Source organism: Phaenicophaeus curvirostris, chromosome 6 (genome assembly GCF_032191515.1).
Source record: "Phaenicophaeus curvirostris isolate KB17595 chromosome 6, BPBGC_Pcur_1.0, whole genome shotgun sequence".
In the NCBI taxonomy this organism is placed as follows: Eukaryota; Metazoa; Chordata; class Aves; order Cuculiformes; family Cuculidae; genus Phaenicophaeus; species Phaenicophaeus curvirostris.
This window is the reverse complement of record NC_091397.1, coordinates 48,789,277-48,813,918: the sequence shown is the minus strand read 5'-3', so window position 1 is coordinate 48,813,918 and position 24,642 is coordinate 48,789,277. Positions and strand designations below refer to the sequence as shown.

Genomic DNA, 24,642 nt, shown 5'->3' with positions numbered 1-24,642 from the left:
GAGATTGCCGGTCTCTCACCTTGGCAAACCAGGGATCTATCCAGCAGTGTCTTGCAAACTTCTACAGTTAAAGATTCTAGAACAAATCTAGGCAGCATGTTCTACATTTGGCTGTCATACTGGTGAAAAAAACTGCCTTATGCCAAGTTAGAATTATTCCTGTTTCTATGAATGTCTGTTTTCTCAGAAAAGGGCCAGGACCACCAATTTCAGTCCAAAGAATGAGAAAACCAGGGTTATGCTTGTGTCTGAGCACCATTTCTAGGTTTCTGGGAACCAAGTGACCCATTTTTATTTTACTAAACTACTGCAGGATAATTTGTGAGGCCAGTGTGAAAAAAACATAGATATACTCTATAATCAGTTCTCTGAATCACAAAGAGGTCAGGGGGTGAAAATAAGTAAAAAAAGAAAAAGATTAAAGAAGTTTCTCACCATCAGCATCATCCCAAAGGAGAAAGAGAGAAAATCAGAAAGGAAGTTGCTCCTTCTCACAGTTTTTCTCTGGACAGTTTGCTGTAAGCTACAGCATTATAGCTTCATAATTACCTCTAAAAGCAACAGAAGAAGAAACATGAGGCACAAAACAGTTTTAATAAAGCGCTTCTGTGAACATAGCTGAAAGCTATTTGCATTTCTCACCTACAAGAATAATTTGGCACAAGCCTTTTGGGGATATTCTGACTATCCCTTGAGTTATGAAGCTGGAACAGTATTTTCAATCACTACTTAAAAATTTTGCCTTCACATTTTTCTATTTCAAAATGTATTGCCAAGTAGTTCTATAATCATTTAGCACATTGTTTTCTAACTTGTATACATTTTTCTCATAACAAATTGTGCTAAATATTTTGTAAAATATTATATATATGTATTAAATTCTTCTTCCCAAAAGACACCTTTTCAGGCATCCTAAACTTCTGCTGATGCCTGTAGAAAAATTCATCATTTCCACCATTTTTTAAAATGTATGGGGGCAGGAAAGAAATTTACTACCTTCAATTTGCACTTTTACATTGTAATAAATCCTCTTGCCACCAAGTGGGGAATGTAATTTTTAACTGGGGGAAGTCAGCTAACTTTCATGTGTATAATTGCTTGCTCATCAGTGCGATCTCAATGGTTTCATATTCTAGTCCAAGCATTGCCTGTAAAGTTACTCTGCATTCACATAACATAGTCTACAGAGAGGCAAAACCCATCAGAAGTTATCAGCAACAGGACAGTAATAACTGTAGGATCTAGCAGACTGCATGATAATACCTCTGTTATGTTTTCACTAAAATCTTAAAAAAAAAAAAGTTTTATATAGAAGGACTCTTTTCACTGCAAATAGTAGTAAAGTTGTGTATTCTGTTTCAATGTGAAAAATTAATGAGCACTGAGGAATGTGCAAAAATCATAGAATCATAAAATCCCTAGGTTGGGAAAGACCTTTGAGATCATCGAGTCCAACCATTCCTGTTAACTACTAAATCCTAAATCATATCCCTAAACACTTCATCTACCCATCTTTTGAATTCCTCCAGGAGTGGTCACTCAATCACCTCCCTGGGCAGCTTGTGCCAATGCTCGATAACCCTTTCAGTGAAGAGGTTTTTCCTTATGTCCAATCTGAACCTGCCCCAGCAGAGCTTGAGGCCGTTTCCTCTCATTCTACCATGAATCACTTGGGAGAAGAGACCAACACCCACCTCACTACAACCTCCTTTCAGGTAGCTGTAGACAGTGATAAGGTGTCCCCTCAGCCTCTTCTTCTCAAGGCTAAACAACCCCAGCTCCCTCAGACGCTCCTCATAACATTTGTGCTCCAGCCATTTCACCAGCTTCATTGCTCTTCTCTACACACAGTCCAGGACCTCAATGTCTTTCTTGTATCAAGGCACCCAGAACAGAACACAGTATTTGAGGTGCGATCTCACCAAGTACAGGGACAGAATAACCTCCCTGGACCTACTGGCCATTGCAAAATGCAGTTAACATAACATGAATAAAAGCACTACCAGTAACCACGACTTGGCTAACGTTTACTTCTATCTCTTTATCTGTTGTGTTAAGTCCTTTTCAGAAGTTACAATCTTTTTTGTGAAACAAAGACATGGCAGTTTTATATGAAAGGAAACATCGTTCTCTATAACTATGTAGAATTTGCTGTTTCTTTTCTAGAAAGCCCTTTGAGATAGCAGGACAATAAAGACTCGGTCACCATTAACTTGGAGCAGATTGTTTCAGGTGACTTATGAGCTGGAAAAAGATTTCAGACTTCATTATCAATCCCCTAAAGCAGTCTTTTCCTCAATTTTTTATGTATTAAGCGTAAACGCTTCCATTTAATGTATTTGGTATTCTAAACATACACATTGCTGGATTTCTTTAATTCAAGGACATAAACAATTAAAAGGCATTTAATTTGCATGATAATAGAATAAAACCTAGTATGAAATAAAATTTAAAACCATCACAATTACGAAGAATAATTGTATAAACCCACTCCTAAACATAAAACAATGCTGGTATTATTTTATGATGACACAGCCTTTAAAAAAATTGCATTAACAAATTAATTCAGACAACTCCAAAATCAAACCTGTTTGGTATATTTATTGGTATTTTTTTATCTGAAGCAATCTGCATAATGCTGCATGGCCAAATTTAAACAAGAAGCATCAGACAGTACTTCTGACATTTATTATTTTGTTTCTGTACTATATTGTCTGCTCCAAGAAGGGTGGGAGACTACTCTGCTGTCAATTCAGAAATAAACAGCTTCTGCCACTCTAAATTTTTTGATTATTTTATAGCACTTCACATATACGTAAATCATACAGGGAAAAAAAAAAGAAACAACAAATCCAAAAACCACAAAAATATCTAGTCCAAGCACTGATTAAGTCTTTAGGCTCTGACTAACACTTCATGACTTCTCTTAAAAGCACTCAGTCATTTCACCTCATTCCTGATGAACAGGTTTCCATATCAAAAAGCCCATCATCAGATACAGTACTTGTCAAATACAGTACTTGTCAAATACCTTGAAGGTGGCATCTAGTGCATTCAGCTGTTTGCGAAGTCTTTTTAAGATTCTTAAATTTTTATGACATTGGAAATACTTTAGTGCTTTAGCCTGCCCTTTTAAATATTACTCAAGCATACATTTTAGATACAAAGGCATTAGTACTGTATCCTTATTCTCTTTTCTGACTGCAGATAGGCAAGCATCATTGCTTCCATGGTTTTGCCTGTGGAGTAGAACTGACAAGCGATATCCCAAAAGACTACTTACTGAGAGACTACAACATTTAAGTGACCTTTTATTCACACACCTACATATAAGTTACTGGACAAAGAGACAGGAAAAGAACTGCCAAAGTCCTAGGTCTGATGTGAACTTCCATGTATGAAGACAAGGTATTGGAATAATAACAAGTGTGGTTTAGAAAACATTTAGGAAAAAAAAGGGTATATTTAAGCCTATAGTACACCACTCTCAAATTAAAAAATTCCTATAAAATGTGAAAAGACCCAAAGACATCAGCGAGAGGAGAGGAGAGGAGAGGAGAGGAGAGGAGAGGAGAGGAGAGGAGAGGAGAGGAGAGGAGAGGAGAGGAGAGGAGAGGAGAGGAGAGGAGAGGAGAGGAGAGGAGAGGAGAGGAGAGGAGTGAATGTGTATAGGATATGAAAATTATAACTTATTGATCCTGAGTACTGCTGGGGCATGGTTTGGAATCTGACACTTTTAAAGACTGATCTAACTGCCAGACACTTTACTGGTAACTGCTGTTTAAAAGAGCACAATAAATTCACTTCAACTTCTTCTCTGCCCAGTTGTAACTAAAAAAACCAAATCAATTATTTCAGCAGAGCTGAAAAAGATGGCACATAACTAGTTACCCCAATCTGTTATCACACTTAACTCTCCAACCTATCAGTCACAGTTTGTGTATCACTCACAGATTGTGCCATGTTTAAGGCCTATTTGGGGAACCAATTAAGGCAGCCTTGAAATTACCTTATTTTTCTCACTAAGAATCAGTAAATGCATTAGTCTTCAAGGTATGGGACTTGAATATGTAATATATTACAAAGACTCATTCTTGAAGTCATTTTAGGATTCAGTGGTTTCTAGGGATTAAGTGTCAATCTTTATCATTCTGGCACTAGGAAATCACAAGTAACAATTTCAAAAGTGGCAACATGAATTATATTCAGCTGCTGAACATCTGAGTTCTTGAATTTCCCTCTTAATTCAGAAAAGGCACCAGTAGGTCCCTCAATAGCTTGGAACCTCTAATTACTTACTATAAATGTGCAGACTGAACATTCTGGCAGGTATACAGCCTTCACATGTGATTACCACTGCAGAAAAGAAGATTAAAGAAGATTGACATAAAAAGGGCCTGTAAACTTCCATAAAAGATACTGTCAGTGCCCCAACCACTGCAGACGCTGCAGCATTCTTGGTTGTTTAAGTGTCATGCATAGTAAATTTCTTTTTCTATTCCCTGTGGCAAATAAACTTCACTTTATTTACAGGAGCTAGAATTAGCAATTTATAGTAGTGGGAACAAGAGCACCAGAAAGTCCATAGAAGAGGAAAAACAACTTCTGACCTTAGAAATCTGGACACCGAGTAGAAGCAGCAGAGTGACTCTGAGGAGAGGGAACAGCAGCTGTACGTAGAAAGTGTTGCAAAGAAGATGAAAACAAGCCCATGCAAGAATGAGGAATACTTGGATCTGCAAGGCTCAGCTGAACATATTGTAGACATATTTCCTTCATAAGGCATTAGTTAGTGTAAGCAAACCTTCACTAATAATTTTGCAAATTAAGAGAGAGATCCAGAACCCAGTACTGATGCAAGTTTGTTATTTTCTTGCTTTTGCTTTGCAAGCCTGGAGTCAGCTACAATAAAAAAAAAAAAAAAAGACACACATACCAATAACCACCCTCTCTGCATGACAATCAGTGCTGGTTCACAACAGGTGAAAAGTTGGGGAAGGGTGAGAAGGAGATCTGAGGCGGGAGGTATCTTTTACAGTCTGCAGTACTGGACCATACTATCTTCCTATCTCTACGGCAATCTATAGCTTATGTTTAAATCAAGCCTCCTAGGTTTAAAAATATTATAAACACACCTCAGCTGCTTTCAATCCAAACTACATGACCAGTTTCAAGTTTCTGTTAGTATAGTTCAATCAACTGCGTGAAAATGGTGTCTAATGTAATGCCCAAAAAAATAATATCATGAAGTTACTAATTATTTCATTTTCCTTCAAATTATGATAGCTGGGAAGGGTGGACTTTCTCAGAAGTTTAATTGCAAAGGAGTATGGGAGGGTCTAAAATCTGAAAAGTTCATGTTCAAAGATTGCATTTGGTAAGAAATAAAAATGAATCCTAGCCTTACCTTGTGATAAAAACTGTAGATATAGGTGACAATGCCATTACGTTAATGTAAGCGTCTTTTATGTAATTATCAGGTGGTCTTTCACAAAATTGTTGCACACAGTCCTTAGAGATGGCATTTTTAATCTAAGTGCCATGCAAGTGGTTCAAGTTTGGGGTTTTTTTCCATTCAATACTTTACAGCTACCTCAATGCAACGATGTTGATAAGAAAGCCAAATCTAGGTACCCAGGCCACGGACCATTTTTCTTCAAACAAAATGTTCAAAGAAGAACTGGCTCTGCAGCCTGGAAAATATAAGTAGAAAGAAAGCTGAATTAACAGAATCAGTGAGAGATATTCCTTTTGCCCTTGAGTTAAGACAGTCTTCAGGCAGTTCACTCCAGGGAATATTAATTTCAAGAGGAATAATCAGAGGTTTTTCCAATGCCGATACTTCCTTGAATTAACTGATGTGGATCGTTCTAAACACCTTCCTTTAGAATCCTTCTCATAATATTCTATGAAGAAAGAGTATTAAGACATCAATCAATAAATTCAGTTCCCAGTTCTTGAAAGACTGAAGAAAGGACAGAGGAGAGCTGGACACCTCTGTTCTGGAAGAAGTCGTCTATTTTAATCTAAAACATTAGTGATTAACTGGAGAAAAAAGAAAGCAAGGGGAAAAACAGCCAGATGGAGTAAATATATTCTCTTCCTTTTAGTCTCCGGTCCTCAGAATCAGAGAGAAAAAAACTCATTTCACAGGCAATAACTTTTTCCAGATTCTGCTAACCGTCTTGACACCAGCAAGAAGCTCCTAAATGCAACTGATGCTGCTAAAGTTAAGGAATGCATAGCACAGGACAACCACCTATCCATTAAACGTAAATGCTATTTCTTAGCATCTTCAAGCCCATAACACAGAATTAAATGAAAAGGAACTGGGCAATTTTGAAGTGCATCAGACTAGTGAAATTGCTTCTTTTAATTTATTTAGGCATCTGTCTGCAGCTTATAAATTGGTCTACAACTTTTAATACTCCATGATTCTTCATTTGGTATTTGATGCCAAAAGCTCCTACAATAACTAACAAATGAATGAAATCAGCAATGAGAACTGCTCTGAGGCCTGCCTCTCCTAGCATTAATCAAAGATACGACCAAATATAAAGGTGATCCCTATTAACTGGTATTCATTGATCCAGCTGTGAACTGGGGCTTGATTAATGAGCACCCATTGCAACAGTTCATACCTGGCAATTTCCTGAAACAGCTTCACACCACAGCCATACATCTCCTGGAAGGGAATAGTAAGAGCAAGATTACTCAATACCTGCTCAGCTTTTTATGAACTTCACACAAATGTCAGATTTCAGCACAGAGAGAGACCTACAAAAATCTTTGCTCTGTTCCAGTGATTTTTATGTTAATGGTCACTCCTGAAATTTAAAATCCTACTTACTAAAGAAAGTAGTCTTCCTGAACCACCTCAATTTACTACAGTTTATTTGTCCAGTGGTAAGAGCTAAGCACAGGAATGGGCCTATTCTCAGAAGCTACACCTAGCCAATTCACACACAACAGTGTGAATGCAGATGTATCTGATCACAAGTCTCACCAGTTTTGGTAAATTAGCTGAATCAAAACTGTGGCCGATAAGAGCTAAGGCAAAGAGATTGCACAAAACAGAAGAAAGGCAGAGGGCAGACAAACCATCTAGCCACTGCCTGTATCAGTGTGCTCCATCAGTCCACCCAAAGAGGAAATTATAAACCCATCTTAGTGACCCGGAGCAAGATTGTACAAGAAAAGTGAGCCATAAAAATAGACCAGCTTTGCTGTTCTTTGGCACTGGCCCTGGAAACCAGTTCATCTGGCACTTGAGACTCATTGAGTTTAACTTACGCTTTTTCTAAACTAGTTTCATGCTGCTTTAATCTAGTTCCAGACCTGATATTGTAGTCCTAAAATCACCAAATTGTCTACCATTTCAGAGGATTTATGTTGCCCTCTGTAGTCTTGCAGTGGAGGAATAGAATTGGCATTGTAGAGGTAACTCCCTCATCCAAAAAATATAATAAACTCCCTAATTTTGACTGTTAAATTGTCCCACCTTCCTGAGAAGCAAAAACTACAGATTTTTTACCAGAAGTAAAACAAAACGATGGTTATTTTGTAGTAAAGGTGAAGAAAAACCAAAATGTTAGTGGATGGTGCTTCCATGAGGAAGCAGTCTTACAGCTTTAATGGCACCAGTGGAAAGATTTGTCTACTTGCCCAAAAAGAGAGTTGTCTGATATTGCAGAATACTGCTTGTATTCATCTGCACATGTCATTTTGGGAAAATTATACTTTTTCTATTTTTAAAAAACTACTTTAATTTTTTCAGGTTCGTAAGTATTACATGCATATCACCACTACAGCTTATTGCAGCATCCTAATACATGAGAGTTTGTAAACTGAGGGGAATGGTAGGTACATCAATACAGCAAACAAGTTTTCTAAAAAAACCTTCCCTGGCAACAGTTTTTGGTACTTTGACTACTGTGTAACCTCAACAGATGCGTTTCTTTACAGCTAATTTCTGTAATGGTTGGAAGCTTGGTATCCTTCACTGAAGACAAAGGTTATTTTTAAATCTGTTCAAAGACAATAAAAAATTAACAATCTTTCACCATTAGATGGATTTTTATAAACTATGACTAGACATGCAATTTCACCAGCAATTCATTAGCAGTAGCCATATATCTCCACAGTATCGTATTTGACTAGATTTGGTTCTATGACTATAAACATTAAGCCTTGAGGGATTTTTCCTCTGTATATCAGGAATCTAGAAAACTAAAATGTTATTTTAATTTTCTTTTTAAAAAAACATTAAAAAATAGTCAAACAACTATGCAAAACAGTCCTCAAATAGGAATAAAAATGAACACATAATAATGCAGTCATAGCCCTTTAGATTCTGAAACACCCTTCTTCACTTTTTCATTTGTTTACATTGTGTTTAGGTTAGCACAGTAAGTGATAATGAAGTAAGACTGTTTCAGAAAACATTAACATGCTGGGGAAGAGGCCATAAAGTGAAGAGAAAACTATGAAAAAATGAGTAGGATGACTTGACTAGTATCTTAACCTCCTACAGAACAATCTCTTCAACTTTCATAGTAACTGAATTACAAAAACTTTCTAAATCTTAGCAGTCTGTTTAAATGAGCATTTAAGGTAGCTGCTATGGGGTTTTTATTCTCTTTTTATTGTCAGAATCTGGTTTTTCATTTGCTGTTTTATTTCCCAAAGCTTTCACCCAGTAGATTGATATTCTGCAGTAAACATAAGAGGAAAATTTTCCAGATACTATATCTTAACAGCAGTGATCTCACATTCGCACTTTTGTTGCCCTAATTTATATTGGAACCCTATTTGAAAAGGCCATTAATTTTTCTAAAAAACAAATATGCACACAAAGACCAAAAGCAAAGCAAAAAAGAAAGATGAGAATATCAAATTCACCAGTGAATTTCAGACTCACTGAGGTCTGACAATCACTATGTTTCTATTGAAAAGTTTCTTCTACCCTGAAAGGTTCAGGATGAGACAAAGTCACTTCACTTCTCTTCAGCAAATTTGCAACTGCAATCAAGAAATTTTCTCAGCAACTTACTGAGTTACAGTGATCCAGAATATAAAAACAGAGCTTTTATTTTCCATGAAAGCATATCCCAAAATCAAGATAATCTTCGATTTAAGCATCAGTTGTACATACTCATTCTGATCTTTTCCATCAATAGAATGGGAACAGAATTAGTTTCTCATCATTCCAAATAAACCTTTCTAGCTAATCTTTGATTCTCCTTTCTGTGTGCTAATAGCAATGTTTTGTAACTCAGTCTACTATCTGTTTTGTGAAGGTTTTAACTTCTATACGAGGACATTAGCACTGAACCACACCTAGAACCAAGATTTGCAGACGTGCAATTGTACTATTAGTCCACCAGTAGTGTCCAGAAAGTTTGACTAACTCAGTGAATGTAAACAAGTGGAAAATTCCACTCAGCTTATTACAGAAGCCTTGAAAATTAAGTACAACAGGCATTTCCTTGAATCTTTGTATGAAGAGCAGCAATTCTGATAATGAAGACTGGTTAAAGGGGGCACATAATCTGCAAAAAAAAACCTAGCACCGATCGAAGTGACTTCTAAAAGTAGCAATTAACGCACAACGGGCACTGGTTATATCCACTTTACCTTATGGTCACTGTTTCTGTGGGTGTGGCACAGAATCAAGAGCCAAAAGATCTTTTAAAAAGTGCATTCAATAAGCAAGTACTCTGAGTTACACAATTAAAAGGCAGTTTTCTTGCAGCATCCAGCAAGTATTTGAACTTTTCAAATGTCATTTCCTTCACCATTCTGACATTTCATGGCTGCCTGCTATGTATATCAGATGGATGAGATGTCTCAAAACTAGCATTCTTCTGCTGTATTGTACTAGGATTTGCTTTCACACAGATCCTTTCTGCTGCTATTATATCATGTGCACTAAACATTAAACAGAGCATGTTGCCCAAAAGAGTGTATGGAACTCTTCACAGTTTTCCTAGATATCAAACCTAAAAGATATCAAAGTGATTCCACACAGCCCTCTTTGACCACCAAGATCTAAATTCTGCTGTAAACAGGTGACACTGAGGAGAGTGATGATCTACAATCTTCTGTTCTGTTCTGTTCTACAAACAGATGCAGCCATAGAACTCAAGACAGAAATATGCTGTTTTAGAAACAAAATACAGGTGCAGTAAAACTTGGTTGCAATAAAAGGAGATAGACATTTTAAATTCAGAAAACTGCAGCTTCTCAATGTCTTATATAAAAATGCTGGACAGGTGAAACCGAGAGCCACAGATAATATCGGTGCAACAAATCTCTAAAACCCTATGCAAAAACCCTATATAAAACAACTTTCAGGCTGTGCCTAAAATTAAATTATTTTGTATGTGTATATGTCAGAAATTATAAATCAGAAATTCAACTTGACCAGACACGTACAATTTCAGTAACACTTTTCTATCTATTTCGAATAGGATGTTTTATGAAGTTGCAGGTTAGCATGATTTAGTATCTATATTTTTGTAGCACAATCAGTTATTATTAAATGCTGTACCAACGTACAAGAGATGGTAGTTATGACCCCCTTCCTAGCAAATTTATGTTAGAGATGAAACAGAACAAATTAGTACAGTGGGTGGATCCAGAGACAACATAGCAACAGAGTGCTTGAAGTTCTCCATAGTCAGAAACAGAGATTTTCTATCACCACTAGCCTGGCTAGGATCAGATTGTGAATGTCTCTTTCCATTTGCAACAGGACATGACTTAAAATTGCCTGAAAAACAGGGATAATTCAGATCTAATTGACATATGTAAAAGATGTCATGGAAGACATAGTTGTACAATCTTCGCATTAGAATGAAGCACTTCCTGGGCTTAGGACTTCCATTTGATTCTTGCATAAATTTAAAAACAAAACAAATAAAGACCTGGTTAAGGGTAGTGTCTACTCCCACTTAATATTTAATAAAAAGAAAATACAATGTGAATATACAGATTAAAAAATTTCTTCCTACTATTACTCAGCTATTCTCATTTTTCAGTAAAGTTATAAAAATGATATTCAGAGATCACCTCTAGAAAATGTCCCTCATAGATTAATCTTACATTGTGCCAGGCCTATTGCAGAGTTCTCTGCCTGTATGAATTCTAGTTTTCAGCTACCTTTCACCATAGTTTCCTGCCTATTAAGTTCTGCTGGAGTCATTCTATAAGAGACACCAGCATGTAATAATTTATCCATGAATTCAGGACAAGCAAGCATAATTCTTTAGCAGGTTTGGGGTTTTTCTGTGCTGACAGCAAGGTGGGAATGTATCCCACACTATGTACTTCTTTTCAGCCAACATAAACTCTGGAAGCATATGAGAGGTCTCTGTGGGAATTGGAACATGAGTGGCTCAGTTCTCACACACATGGTGAGAGGTAACTACTTGAGGGTCCCAGAAATTTCTTAAAGTAGTCCACTCCTAGGGATGATGCATAGCCATGCACAGTACGGAATGAAAGTCTGAGCCTAGAGAAGCATTTTGCTCCAGTGTATAACTGACTTTTTTTTTTATTATTTTTTAAATAAAAATGTACTGTTAGAATCTGAAACTAAGGCACCTCTCTAAAGACAAAATATTTGAAGAACATTAGTTACAGAGGATTAAGCTCCCTTTGTTAAGCAAAAGATTAACAAGAGTTACTATTCCCAGGAGTACTGATCAAGGGAAAAGAAAAAAGAAAAAGAAAAAAAAACATTATTGGGTATATAAGCTCCTTTTATGAAGCAAAAGCACAAGAGGGAATGGCCTCACGCTCCGCCAGGGGAGAATTAGGCTGGACATTAGGCAAAAAATTCCTCACAGAAAGGGTCATTGGGCACTGGAAGAGGCTGCCCTGGGAGGTGGTTGAGTCACCTTCCCTGGAGGTGTTTAAGGCACGGGTGGACGAGGTGCTAAGGGGCATGGTTTAGCATTTGATAGGAATGGTTGGACTCGATGATGCGGTGGGTCTCTTCCAACCTGGTTATTCTATGATTCTATAAAATAATTTGGACCATGGGAGGCCATATCTTAATCACAGTCACACAGCACTGCTTCATGGGTAGCCCACAGGCATATTATCATATTACTCTTTTTAGATCAAGTTTGGGACAGTTATGAGATTTGAAAGACTAGGAAACTCAACTCTGTGTTTAGGTTGACTGTGCAGCTTGAAAAGACAGAAATACAGTTCTGAGTAGATCTCAAAGCTGCCCCTCTCCTTTTATAGAAGCTAAAAGATTAAATAGAAGCTAACAGATTAAATTCATCCCAGAGGCAGATTTAAGATTTCTTGATATTTGAGCATGTGCTTCCACCTTCATCTGATTTTTTATTAACTTTCATCTAGAACCATCCAAAATTTTCGAAAGGATAGTACACTTATCCACAAATACTGTGGGATATAATTAGCAAGGCTGCAAATGCTCCGCTCTTTGGCATATATGGACTGTAAGAGTTAGGCATAACACCACAGAATGCACCAATACAGTATGTATTTACTACCTGAAAGAAAATAATTTATTATTAATTTCATTAGAATGTAAAACAACAAAGCTCAGTAAAATTTAGAAACAATAGGTAACAGGTCTTCATCTCCATCTGAAAATTCAATGTACAGTGTTACTAATTAAAAAAAAGAAATAGTGTTTAAGTATTGTAATAGTTTCAAAGCAATTACTGTAGAAATTGTCAAAATAGGTTTCGGTTCTTCCAGTTTTCCTCAACTCCTGTCAGTCTTTGCAGAAATACAAATGCTTTTCGAGGACAATTTTGAGCCTACATTTTAAACTACATTTACACTTCTTTATATGTAGATGGGACCAGATTTAAAGGCAAAGGTGTTAAATCAAGACAAGAGTGCCCCTCTGTGGCAGTACATCGACATAAAATACAACTATATGATACTTTAATATTCTGAATATTTATTTTAATCACACAGGGACAAATAACTCTCTACAACTACCTGAAAGGAGGTTGTAGAGAGGAGGGTGCTGGCCTCTTCTCCCAAGTGACAGGGGACAGGACAAGAAGAAATGGCCTCAAGCTCCACCAGGGGAGGTTCAGTCTGGACATTAGGAAAAAATTTTTCACAGAAAGGGTCATTGGGCACTGGAACAGGCTGCCCAGGGAGGTGGTTGAGTCACCTTCACTGGAGGTTTTTAAGGCACGGGTGGACGAGGTGCTAAGGGGCATGGTTTAGTGTTTGATAAGAATGGTTGGACTCAATGATCCGGTGGGTCTCTTCCAGCCTGGTTATTCTATGATTCTATAAAAAGCTCCACTAAATCACCCTCTTCTCAAAATATGTCATTACTATGAATCAAAGCTTTTTAGCACATACATAAATTCATTCATTATTAAATCGCATGTATATCATCAGGTATAAATTTTTTACCATAAACCAGCAGCTGTTAAAAATATTTGCCTATTATTGCGAAGTGTTTTGTGGCTAAGTGTGTGTCTACACTTCCATGCTATTTTTAAAGAAGAGTCTGATTTTTACACCAAGATTCTCACAATTAGGGAGTATTCAAATTGGGGTTTTTAGTTCTGTGTCATGAGCAGCAAGAAAGCACACTGTAGTTCTTTGAGCACGTTAAAAACCACAGTATCTGAATTGCCTATAAGGTTTGCTGGTGTACCAGGTTATATTAATTCACTCAAAGAGTAAAACTTCATCATACTTTGGAGTACTGCTCACAGATATGCTGCTTTCACAGCCTGTGCTGAAACCTGCCTAGACTCCTTTATCCACACTGTGGAGCTTATAGAAACATACGTCAAGGATGCATCAAGACGGGGCCTTGGGCAGTCTGATCTAGTCAGAGGTGTCCCTGCCCCATTGCAAAGGGGGTGGAACTGGATCTTTAAGGTCCCTTCCAACCCAAAGTATTCTATGATTCTTTGATTCTACTGCAGGCACCTCATGGCAGCTGATCACTGGGAACAACTGAGGAGTACTAAACAATTGCAAGGAAGAACGGCAAGAGAACAGAAGGCTTTTGTACTCTGTATATTCATTAACACTCATTATCTAATCTGGTTATCTTGATATTTTTTCTGATTTAAATAAAAATGGGCCTTGAAACATAACTATGTTTTAAACTTTTTAGGGCTAAATCGTCTTCTCTGTCATATTTGGCATACACAGCTGCAAGACATATAGTCATGGCTGATGACACCTGGTGGTAATGATCACAAAATCTGCATTAGCAATTATATTACAACACAATATAATAATGCAGTAATTTACTAGTTTCCAGGTACAGTGACCAATGCTCAAGAATTCACAGAATCACAGAATCACAGAATAACCAGGTTGGAAGAGACCCACCGGATCATCGAGTCCAACCGTTCCCATCAAACACTAAACCATATCCCTCAGCACCTCATCCACCCGTGCCTTAAACACCTCCAGGGAAGGTGACTCAACCACCTCCCAGGGCAGCCTGTTCCAGTGCCCAATGACGCTTTCTGTAAAGAATTTTTTCCTAACGTCTAGCCTAAACCTCCCCTGGCGGAGCTTGAGGCCATTCCCTCTTGTCCTGTCCCCTGTCACTTGGGAGAAGAGGCCAGCACCCTCCTCTCTACAACCTCCTTTCAGGTAGTTGTAGAGAGCAATGAGGTCTCCCCTCAGCCTCCTCTTCTCCAGGCTAAACACCCCCAGCTCTCTCAGCCGCTCCTCATAAGGCCTGTTCTCCAGCCCCCTCACCAGCTTCGTTGCTCTTCTCTGGACTCTCTCCAGGGCCTCAACATCCTTCTTATGGTGAGGGGCCCAGAACTGAACACAGTATTCGAGGAGCGGTCTCACCAGTGCCGAGTACAGAGGGAGGATAACCTCCCTGGACTGGGAGTTTCAGTACAGATGTTCCATTCATAGAGGAAATTTTGTGAAACCCCCTTCAAGTGAAGTAGCTCTACTTACTAATCGTAACTTTTGTCTTCATCTCCCCAGCATGACACTGTTCAGAGTGAGATCTCAATGACCGAGCCTTTGCTCTTTATGAAAATAAAGAAGAGCTAGACATAGTTTAAAAACAAACCAAAAAAAGCCTTACAAAGATTCTTAACTACAATGTAAATAAAGGCACATAAGATTAAATTCATATCTGCTCTTAATGCCTGATAAAATAAACATTACTTTGTCATTTATTAGCCTAACGAACTAAATGATGCTGCTAATTACATGCAGGAAAGTCCTGGCAACAAATATACGGAGGCCTTTACTTGGGTAAATATGTGCCATGCTCTTTCTTCTGAAAAAGAAGAAACCACATTTTTGTTGCTTTTCTTTCAAAGAGTGAAAGTGTTCTCCCAATGGCACTCCTTCTACGAGCTCCATGACTATATACAATCTTTCATCTACATAAAATAAAATTAGTTAATAGAACCTTACATTTATACAGAAGATATTTTAAAAATAGAGTATTTGAGGTTAAAATATATTTTAAGTTCTTATGTTTTACTTTTCAAAATTTTTTTGTACAGACAGATATTTATTTTAATCATATTTCTACTCCTTGTTATTCCATTTTTTCTTCAATTTATATCACAGCAGCTGTAAGGAATTCACTGCCTGATACTCACTCAGTGGGAAGGCATATGTAGCGAGCTCTTTATAAGAAAGAGCTGAGCAATCTGTATTACTCATTCTACTAGTCCCTATATCTTTTCCTCCTACATAGCTTTACAGTCGTAAATTTGGAATCCTTAACTCGGCAGGATAAGAAAGATGCTTTTTACATGTTTACATTGCATCTATTTTTACTGATAGATAAACAAATATAAACATTCTTTTGCACCATTTTTTAAATTTTAAAGGAATATAAGCCTGTCTGAACTGTAGTAGTTCTTGAAGATAATATCACCATTTATTGTTCAGAGAACAATGGCTGAGGGGAGACCTCATTGCTCTCTACAACTACCTGAAAGGAGGTTGTGGAGAGGAGGGAGCTGGCCTCTTCTCCCAAGTGACAGGGGACAGGACAAGAGGGAATGGCCTCAAGCTCTGCCAGGGGAGGTTTAGGCTGGACATTAGGAAGAAATTCTTCACAGAAAGGGTCATTGGGCACTGGAACAGGCTGCCCAGGGAGGTGGTTGATTCACCTTCCCTGGAGGTGTTTAAGGCACGGGTGGACGAGGTGCTAAGGGCCATGGTTTAGCGTTTGATAGGAACGGTTGGACTCAGTGATCCGGTGGGTCTCTTCCAACCTGGTTATTCTATGATTCTATGAAATTTGACACTCTTTCCAAGCTGTAAGTACTTTAATCATGTATTTCTATTTCTTCATTACTTACAATGTGGTAATTCAATGCATTTATACTTACTTCCCAAGAAAGTTCTATAATACTGTACAACATTTGGATAACAAAGTTTCAGTGAGGAAAGAAATTTATGTGTTTAGAACAGTTCAACTGTTAGCACAGTATTTATAATATTTAGCTACACGTTGGAAGGAACAATTCCACAAGGATTCCACAAACTTTCTTCCAGACTGCTGAGCAGTAGACCTTCACTGCTACCCCAAACACAGAGAAGAGTGTGCACATTACTGGAGCAATCAGGAGGAAATACAGCATGATTCCTATCCACTTTCCCCTTAATAACTGAAAGAGAGTAAATGAAGTTTGAAGACATGCAATTATGCCTACATCAAAATATTGGCTTTCTAAGCCTAAGAACACCAACGATCAGTCTGGGTTTTTTTTTTCAGTTATAAAAAAGACTCTCTTCTCACTGTATTTTAAACACTAGGATTCATTAAGTGGAATAAAGTCTCAACTGTTTTCTATTACAATCTTAATTTAAAGGATCTGTGAAAAAAACTTCAAATACTGCTAACACAGAAAATAAGAATCTTTTGTAAGAAGCACTTGATGATGACTAATTCAGAGAAAATGTTCTTTACACTGCTGTATCTTTTTTTGTCCTTTCCAAATGTTGGATTGTGTAAATTGACTCCTTTCATCACCAGGAGATTTTGTCCATTATGTTTTCTAACCAATAAAACAGATAAAGCCCTTGTAAAACTAACATAGGATGGGGATAGATAGGATGTTATTATTATGGCTACCAGATTGTTTATCAGTCATAGCTTTTTCTGTGCATGATGTGATTAGTCAAAAGAACTGAGCCCCACAGTGCAGGTCAGCAGTACACTGCTGAACTTGTCACAGTGTTTGAAGTAATATTATCTGTGCCTGATGTTAGTTTTCAGATAAAATATGCTTGAATTTCTGTGGTTTTACACAGATCTGTTAGCCTTTGCAATAGATGGAAATACTGTTTGTGGAAAGGAATTAAAAGAAATGAGAAGCAGGAAACCTAAGAGATACACTGCTTGATCTTATAAAAAAGGGGGACAAAATTATAGGAATGGTTGGACTCGTTGATCCAAGAGGTCTTTTCCTACCTGGTGATTCTATGATTCTATGAAAACAAAATCAAAGTAAATACTAACAGCAAGCCTAGATCCATGAAGGCCTTTCCACACCTGCATTCTTCTACTGAAATTCAAAGGACTCTAGTGCCTAAAATAGGTATTAGACCCTCTTCAGGAAGCCTCATCTCAAACCTGTATATTAAAATCGAGTGGGAAGTTTACCTTATTTACAATTCCAAAAGCTCCACTGCCAAGGTGCTCTAAAACTGTGTAATTGCCTGTATGTTTTGTAGATGCCTTATCCTGATTCATGCTTTCAATATTTCAGCAATTTGCTTTAACTCATCCTCCTAGTTATAAATAAATGAAATTACAAATGAATAAATATAAAATATTTCATGTCTTTCTTGTGCTAGTAATGTGCAAAGAATACAGCTTCTTGAAGCTATGAAGGTCTTTACTTGCCTTTAATAAATTTAGCTTTGATACCAACTCTTCATAAGCACTGGTATCACAAACATAGTATCCAATACAAATGAAGGTTCAAGTCCAATATCAATAGAAACAGCATGGAAAAGTCTACAAAGGTTTTAATTTTGATATATTATAGAAAGAGTGTACACAGTAGATCTTAATCTACAGCAGAGACATTTTAGAGTTCAACATTAAAACTTACTTTAGAACCTCTTAATTAATACACTTGTTTTTCACTAATTATTCAGACATTAACACTAACATTACACATGCAGAAGTTTAAGAACCTTTCAAATGACGGACTTCATCCTCCATGGGTTGGGTATTAACATAAATGTCAGTTCTCTAGACAACTACAAGCCTCTTTAAAGTTAATGCACCTCCTGACTTTTCAGTAATTTTCCTATTTTTAACCATGGAATCATAGAACTGTTTGGGTTGGAATGGACCTTTAATGATCACATAGTCCAACCTCCTGCAGTGACCAGGGACATTTTCCACTAAGTTCCCATAGTACTTTATGTTACGCTTGTTATCAGTTTATCAGATTTCCTTCTTGTGGTGCATTAAGTGATAGGATTAACATTTGTCTGCATTTAAGGAGTCATGACATCCATCTTAGAATGTTTGGTACAAGAAGTCTATTCTAAAAACTGAAAAAGACTGAGAAAAGCAATAGTTAACAACCAGTAGGTAATATTTGATTAATGTAAGTTTTTTTCTTTTTAAAGTTGTCAGAAGCAGAAATACAGAAAATTACAGCATTTGGAAAAATATGAAAGACAGCAAATTAGCCCAGATTTATCACTTTCAAAACTTGACACCAATCACAAACATTCATTACAAAGTGGTGCCCTTTCAGTAAAAATATTCACTTTCAAAAAGTGAAAATAACTCAAAAGTTATAGTTAGAATCCTATAGTTAGTATAGTTAGAATAGCCATTTATGATGCAGAATAAAATCATACAGAAACAATACTGATAAGCAAACCTCCTCAGGAGTATGATTACTATCCTCACCCTACAAATCAAACTCTTAGGTTTTACACAGACATTGTAGCCAGCCTGGTGAAACTGTCGTCTTGCTAGTAAAAGTGGGTAATTGATGAAGGATATTGTCTCCTTATTGATCCCAACCTTTCAGCAACACTCATGAGTAAACCAGTCATTTCCAGTAGAAGAGTTAGTTACTTGCTCCCAGTTACTTGTTGCTATCCAGGGCTGTAGCTTGCACCTACTAAGTGATATGTTTATCCTGAAAATTGTCTCCAACAGCATGGAATCTGTCCTCAACGTATTTTATTCATGGTGGAGGAAGAACCCCTACAGAGCTAGGTTCTCTGGCATGCATACAATAGAAGTCCCCATGCTGAAAGTCTAAATCTTGTCAGCTGGCACTGATGCAATGCAGGAAGGAGTGTCAGTAGCAGCGGACAGGACAGAAGTGGTCACTTACTATTTCTTTTTGTGGAAAATAAATGTCATTTAATAAACATGTCTTTCTGATTGGAATGATGACATCATTCCAATACAAGCATCTTGGCTTGTATCAGAAACGGCGTGACAAGCAGGTCCAGAGAGGTTATTCTCCCTCTGTACTCGGCACTGGTGAGACCGCTCCTCGAATCCTGTGTTCAGTTCTGGGCCCCTCGCCACAAGAAGGATGTTGAGGCTCTGGAGCGAGTCCAGAGAAGAGCAACGAAGCTGGTGAGGGGGCTGGAGAACAGGCCTTATGAGGAACAGCTGAGAGAGCTGGGGGTGTTTAGCCTGGAGAAGAGGAGGCTGAGGGGTGACCTCATTGCTCTCTACAGCTACCTGAAAGGAGGTTGTGCAGAGGAGGGTGCTGGGCTCTTCTCCCAAGTGACAGGGGACAGTACAAGAGGGAATGGCCTCAAGCTCCGCCAGGGGAGGTTTAGGCTGGACATTAGGAAAAAATTTTTCATGGAAAGGGTCATTGGGCACTGGCAGAGGCTGCCCAGGGAGGTGGTTGATTCACCTTCCCTGGAGGTGTTTAAGGCACGGGTGGACGAGGTGCTGAGGGGCATGGTTTAGTGTTTGATAGGAATGGTTGGACTCGATGATGCGGTGGGTCTCTTCCAACCTGGTGATTCTATGATTCTATGATTCTATGACCTTTGAAAGCTATCCTAAAGGAGTCCAGAAAACAGTTTGTTAACATACTTTCTAAATATATGTTGATTTCTTTCCTTACTGATCAGAAATCTCAGGGCTCTGAAAGCATAACACGACAGCAAGAAAAATACACAAACGAATGACAAATTTATACACAAATGGAAGACCCACTGACAAACATCAAGGATTCCCTTGAATTTACACATTGGTAAACTACTTAGATTACACTATTAACCTGATAATGAATAGAGTAAAAATATACTAAGTACCTCCAGCATTTTACAAGTCGGCAGGGCCACTTCATGGGGGAAAAAAGAGAGGGAGAAAGAGGGGGTGACTGCAGCAGGAAAAAGAAAAAGAAAAAGAAAAAGAAAAAGAAAAAGAAAAAGAAAAAGAAAAAGAAAAAGAAAAAGAAAAAGAAAAAGAAAAAGAAAAAGAAAAAGAAAAAGAAAAAGAGAGAAACAGAATTGTTGACTTTTTTTTTAAATATCAAGTTAATCATGTTTACACAGCTCTTTATATACCTCAGTTTCTATCTTTATGTACCTTAGTTTCTGTATGATCTCTACTGAATAAGGTTTCTCTTTTTAAAACAGCCACTGGCAAGTAGTTAATATGTATGGTTTTATATAATTCATCTTTAATTTTGTCTATCGAGACCCAATGATATGGCATACATATGGCTGACCAAACAAAGATGCCTGTATAAAGTAAGCCAAAGGGAAATAAAGAATTTATACCAGAAACAGTGCAAATAGCAAATGCTCTTAACATAATTTAGAATTACCTTATTGCATCAGTGACTAAAACACTACTATAGTCCAGGGTGATAATACCTATTTAAACAGTGGTAAATGTGTGTTAGTGATAACTGCAGAATTAACCCTAATGTTTAAAACACAATATATAGAAAATGCATTTAATGAAGAAAATAAAGGCCAAGTGCTACTCTTGAAGAAAGCAGGATAGTTGAAATTTTAGGGAGAAAGAACAGAAGTTCATGATGTTAAGAAGTTGTCTCTTTTAGAGACAACGTTTCTTTTTAGTTCAAAGTAAATCCCTCACAGGAAAAAGGATGATACCTTATAATGTCTAACATACCACTGAGAATCACAGTCACAACTTGGGCTACAAAATAACCCAGATCAGCTGGGCCATAGCAGCTACCTTGAAAGTTACTCATTTTAGACAATGTATGTAGAAATCTCGTCAGTGAAAGGATGTGACAATAGACTAATAACGAGCTAAGCAGATATGTTAAATTGCAATAATATTTGTCTTTGTCATACTAATATTGTGAGATTAAATATGAAAAGTTGTGATATGCTTCAGTTAAGGTATGACGATTTTTATATACGGTATGTATAGAGAATAAATGGCTGATATCACTGACATTTGAAGTAATAGAGTAAGATCACTATGACAATATGGCAGAAAGAAGCTGAAAAATTAATTATCAAAAAAAAACCAGACAATGGAGCAGTAAAGAAAACAAACAGCATTCTAACAGTCCTAAGAAATATGCCTATAAAATTCAAAAAAGATGTTCCAATAGCTGCAACTGTTGTGTAGTAGCAGTAAAAATGATAAAGGCAACACAGACAGCAGTGTGCGAATCTGAACAAGGTTTCTTTAAAAATATATACTTCTTATTGTTTTCCTTAAACCGATGCATTTTTTTTATCCGATAGTTAAGTCGTACTAATTCACATGGCTTCATCTTTAACCCAATTACAGTTTTTAGTATCTCTTGTGGTTTATTTCCTATCACTCCCTGCTGAAGTCTAAAGGTCATGGAGAGCATGAATTAAGATCCTTTCAGTCATGTGAGGCAACTGTACTCAGTATACGCTCCAGTACATTAGACTCCTTGTTGGTTTCATATGCCCTTTACGAAAATTTTTATTTATCTCACCCTCCAGCTGATTTAACTGAAGTGCACCCTATAACTGCTTTGCAGAAGGAAGGTACCTACTGCACTGAATCTGCACTCCAATTCTAATCTAAAAGAACTGCAATGAGAAAGATGACACTACAGTGATTTTTTTTTTTTTTTTGGAAATGCCTTCCCTCACTATCCAGGCACATCTACCTGATTAGACAGTTGAGTAGCTATGTAGCCATATGTTGTGGTTTGAGCTAAATTAGATTCAGTTTTCTGGCTTTTAACTCAGTTGCTCTAAGTAACTTCATTTTCTGAAAGTTAACTGCATGTATTTGAGACAGTGTTCCTTTCTAGAAGTCATAATGCAAGTTGTTGGTATTCAAAAAGGCTAATGCTTATATTATCCCTGTAGTAACCAAGTCCACCTTCAAGCTGACAGAAAAGGAGATGCAATTGCGAGGAGGGGCAAATAGGGTAGGTGACCCTTAACTGACCAGCAAAGTATTCAGTCCCACATACCTCATACTTGGTATAAAATTGAGGGATCGTGAGGGTCTCACTCTCTTCTGCAATGGTCGATGTCCAGTGAGGACCTCACCTGTCTGTTTGCTCCTGATCCCTGATCCATGCAGCCCTGAATCCAGTTCCTGGGCTCAGCTCCCTCCTAGCCATGGTCCCATTCCCTCGCATCTGCTCTGCAGTATTTATGGTGACATATAGTCATCGAACGGTGGGGGTACAATCTCATATATTTTGTTGCTTTGCAGTGATTTTCATTATTATTATTATTATTATTTCATTAAAGCTGTAGTTTTAGTTTCCAGCCCACGAGTGTTATTCCTCTCACTTCCTTTTCCCTTTTCCCTGGGTGTGGGAGGGGATTTGGGAGCTTACTTGCACAGTTTTAGCTGCTGAAACACAGCCAGACCAGAGCTAACCCATGATACCACGTTAGTGTAGAGCCATGCCAGAATAAAGACAGGGTGAAAGGCAAGATAAGATACTGGCTGCCTTCACCAGTGCCAAGGACTTCCTCACACTTGCCCACAGAAGAGCAACTGGAGCAGCAGCAGTTGTGTTCACCTCTGAACTCCAGACCACTGCTTTCTATAGCTTAGAGAGACAGCAACACCATTTCACAGAGGCTGGAGAAGAGCTACCAGATAATGAATTACTAATACGGTGGTGCTGACAGGTAAAACCAAGATCCATTCTTGGCTTATCAGTTCTGTATTTATCCTACATCTAAGTTTGCTTTACTTCATGTGATGTTTTCCTGTATTTTACTCAACAGCTACAGTAAGATGCTGCAGAGAGAAACAGATATTAGATTAGTGTCAAATCTACTGTAAGTTTCAATGAAGATCAAGGAATTAAAAAGAAAATCTGCTGCTGGGCAGCCTGAAAAATTGGAGGAGAGATTATTGCAAGAAAAATACTCACTTTCCTTTACACTGCATGATGTGCCAGTAACAAAGAGAACGGAACACCAGAAATTGTGTTACTATTCAATTTTTAGCTCCTGGGTGATTTATTATTCCTGATTTTGTTTTGGTGGAGCTTTTTCTTGTTTTCATTAAAATTTTTTTACTGCAATTTAAAATTAAAATCGTAAAAAAATTTCAGGGACTTTCAGGGGCTTTCAATGTGCAATGATAATAAAGGGAGTTACCTGTAATAAATTATCTTTTTCAGCATTCATTTATTTGTCTGCTAAAATCAGCTTGGTATGTGTTCCATTTGTTTGGAAACAGAGAAAGGTCAATATAAATAGCTCTCCTTTGCGTAGAAGCAACAAATGAAAACCAATGTTACTTCAGATAAATCAAAAGATAATATCAGTTGACAAGTTCTCAGCATCTTACTGCACATCTAAATTATAAGCTCAAATGACTTCAAGGTACATAAGAATGAAATCTTCATTACATTTAAACTAACACTTGCAAAGAGAGCTTGCAAGCAGATAATGAAGAAATGCTGCTGTCTCCAGAGCGGAAGAAAATTGCAGCAACAGAACTCCTGCCACCATGTGGATATTTGGAACTGCTAGGAACCAAAAATCAAGTCACAATAAAAATAAACTAGGGAAACACCAGACAGGATAGCCTGAGCAAGATGTGTGAGTCCGGTTTTGTGAAAACAAGAGAAAATGGCCACAAGTTGCATCAGGGGAGGTTTAAACTAGATATGAGGAAATATTACCTAACTAAAAGCCTTGTCGAGAATTGGAACAGGCTGCTGAGGGAAGTGGTAAATACTTATTTATATTAAAAATTATATAAGATAATTTATGTTATAGAAAAATGTAGCTCAGGACAGAGTAAACATGAGTACTAATTTTTGTATGAACAAATTTAGTATAAACGTTATAAACATTAAACATTTACAATTTAGTATAAACATTTAGTATAAACATTGAGACCTATTTCTCTCAAACAACCAGTAACCATGCATTAGGGCAATTAACTTACATGCAAGAAAGAGTTTTATGATACTACTAATATAACTATAAACTGAGATTATCTTACTTAACTGAACTGAGATTATTTTACTTTACAAATCCCATGAGGTAAGGAATTTGCTCTCACCTAGATCAAATCTGAAAAGCATAAGTCATTCAGTAAAGTAGCTAATTGGCTATAATTAGCCATTTTATAAAGCACTTACTCTAAGTGCTCTACTTGCTTTAACCCGTTCTCTTTGATCTTTAACAGCAGCAAGCTTTTGGAAAACGTCT

General features: G+C 37.3%; 1 pseudogene; it reads right to left on the bottom strand.

The window, feature by feature from the left end:
- The window catches only part of LOC138722335 (serine/threonine-protein kinase Nek10-like), a 53,078-nt pseudogene extending 30,501 nt beyond the window's left edge, over window positions 1-22,577 (bottom strand).
- Between the last annotated feature and the right edge of the window lie 2,065 nt (window positions 22,578-24,642).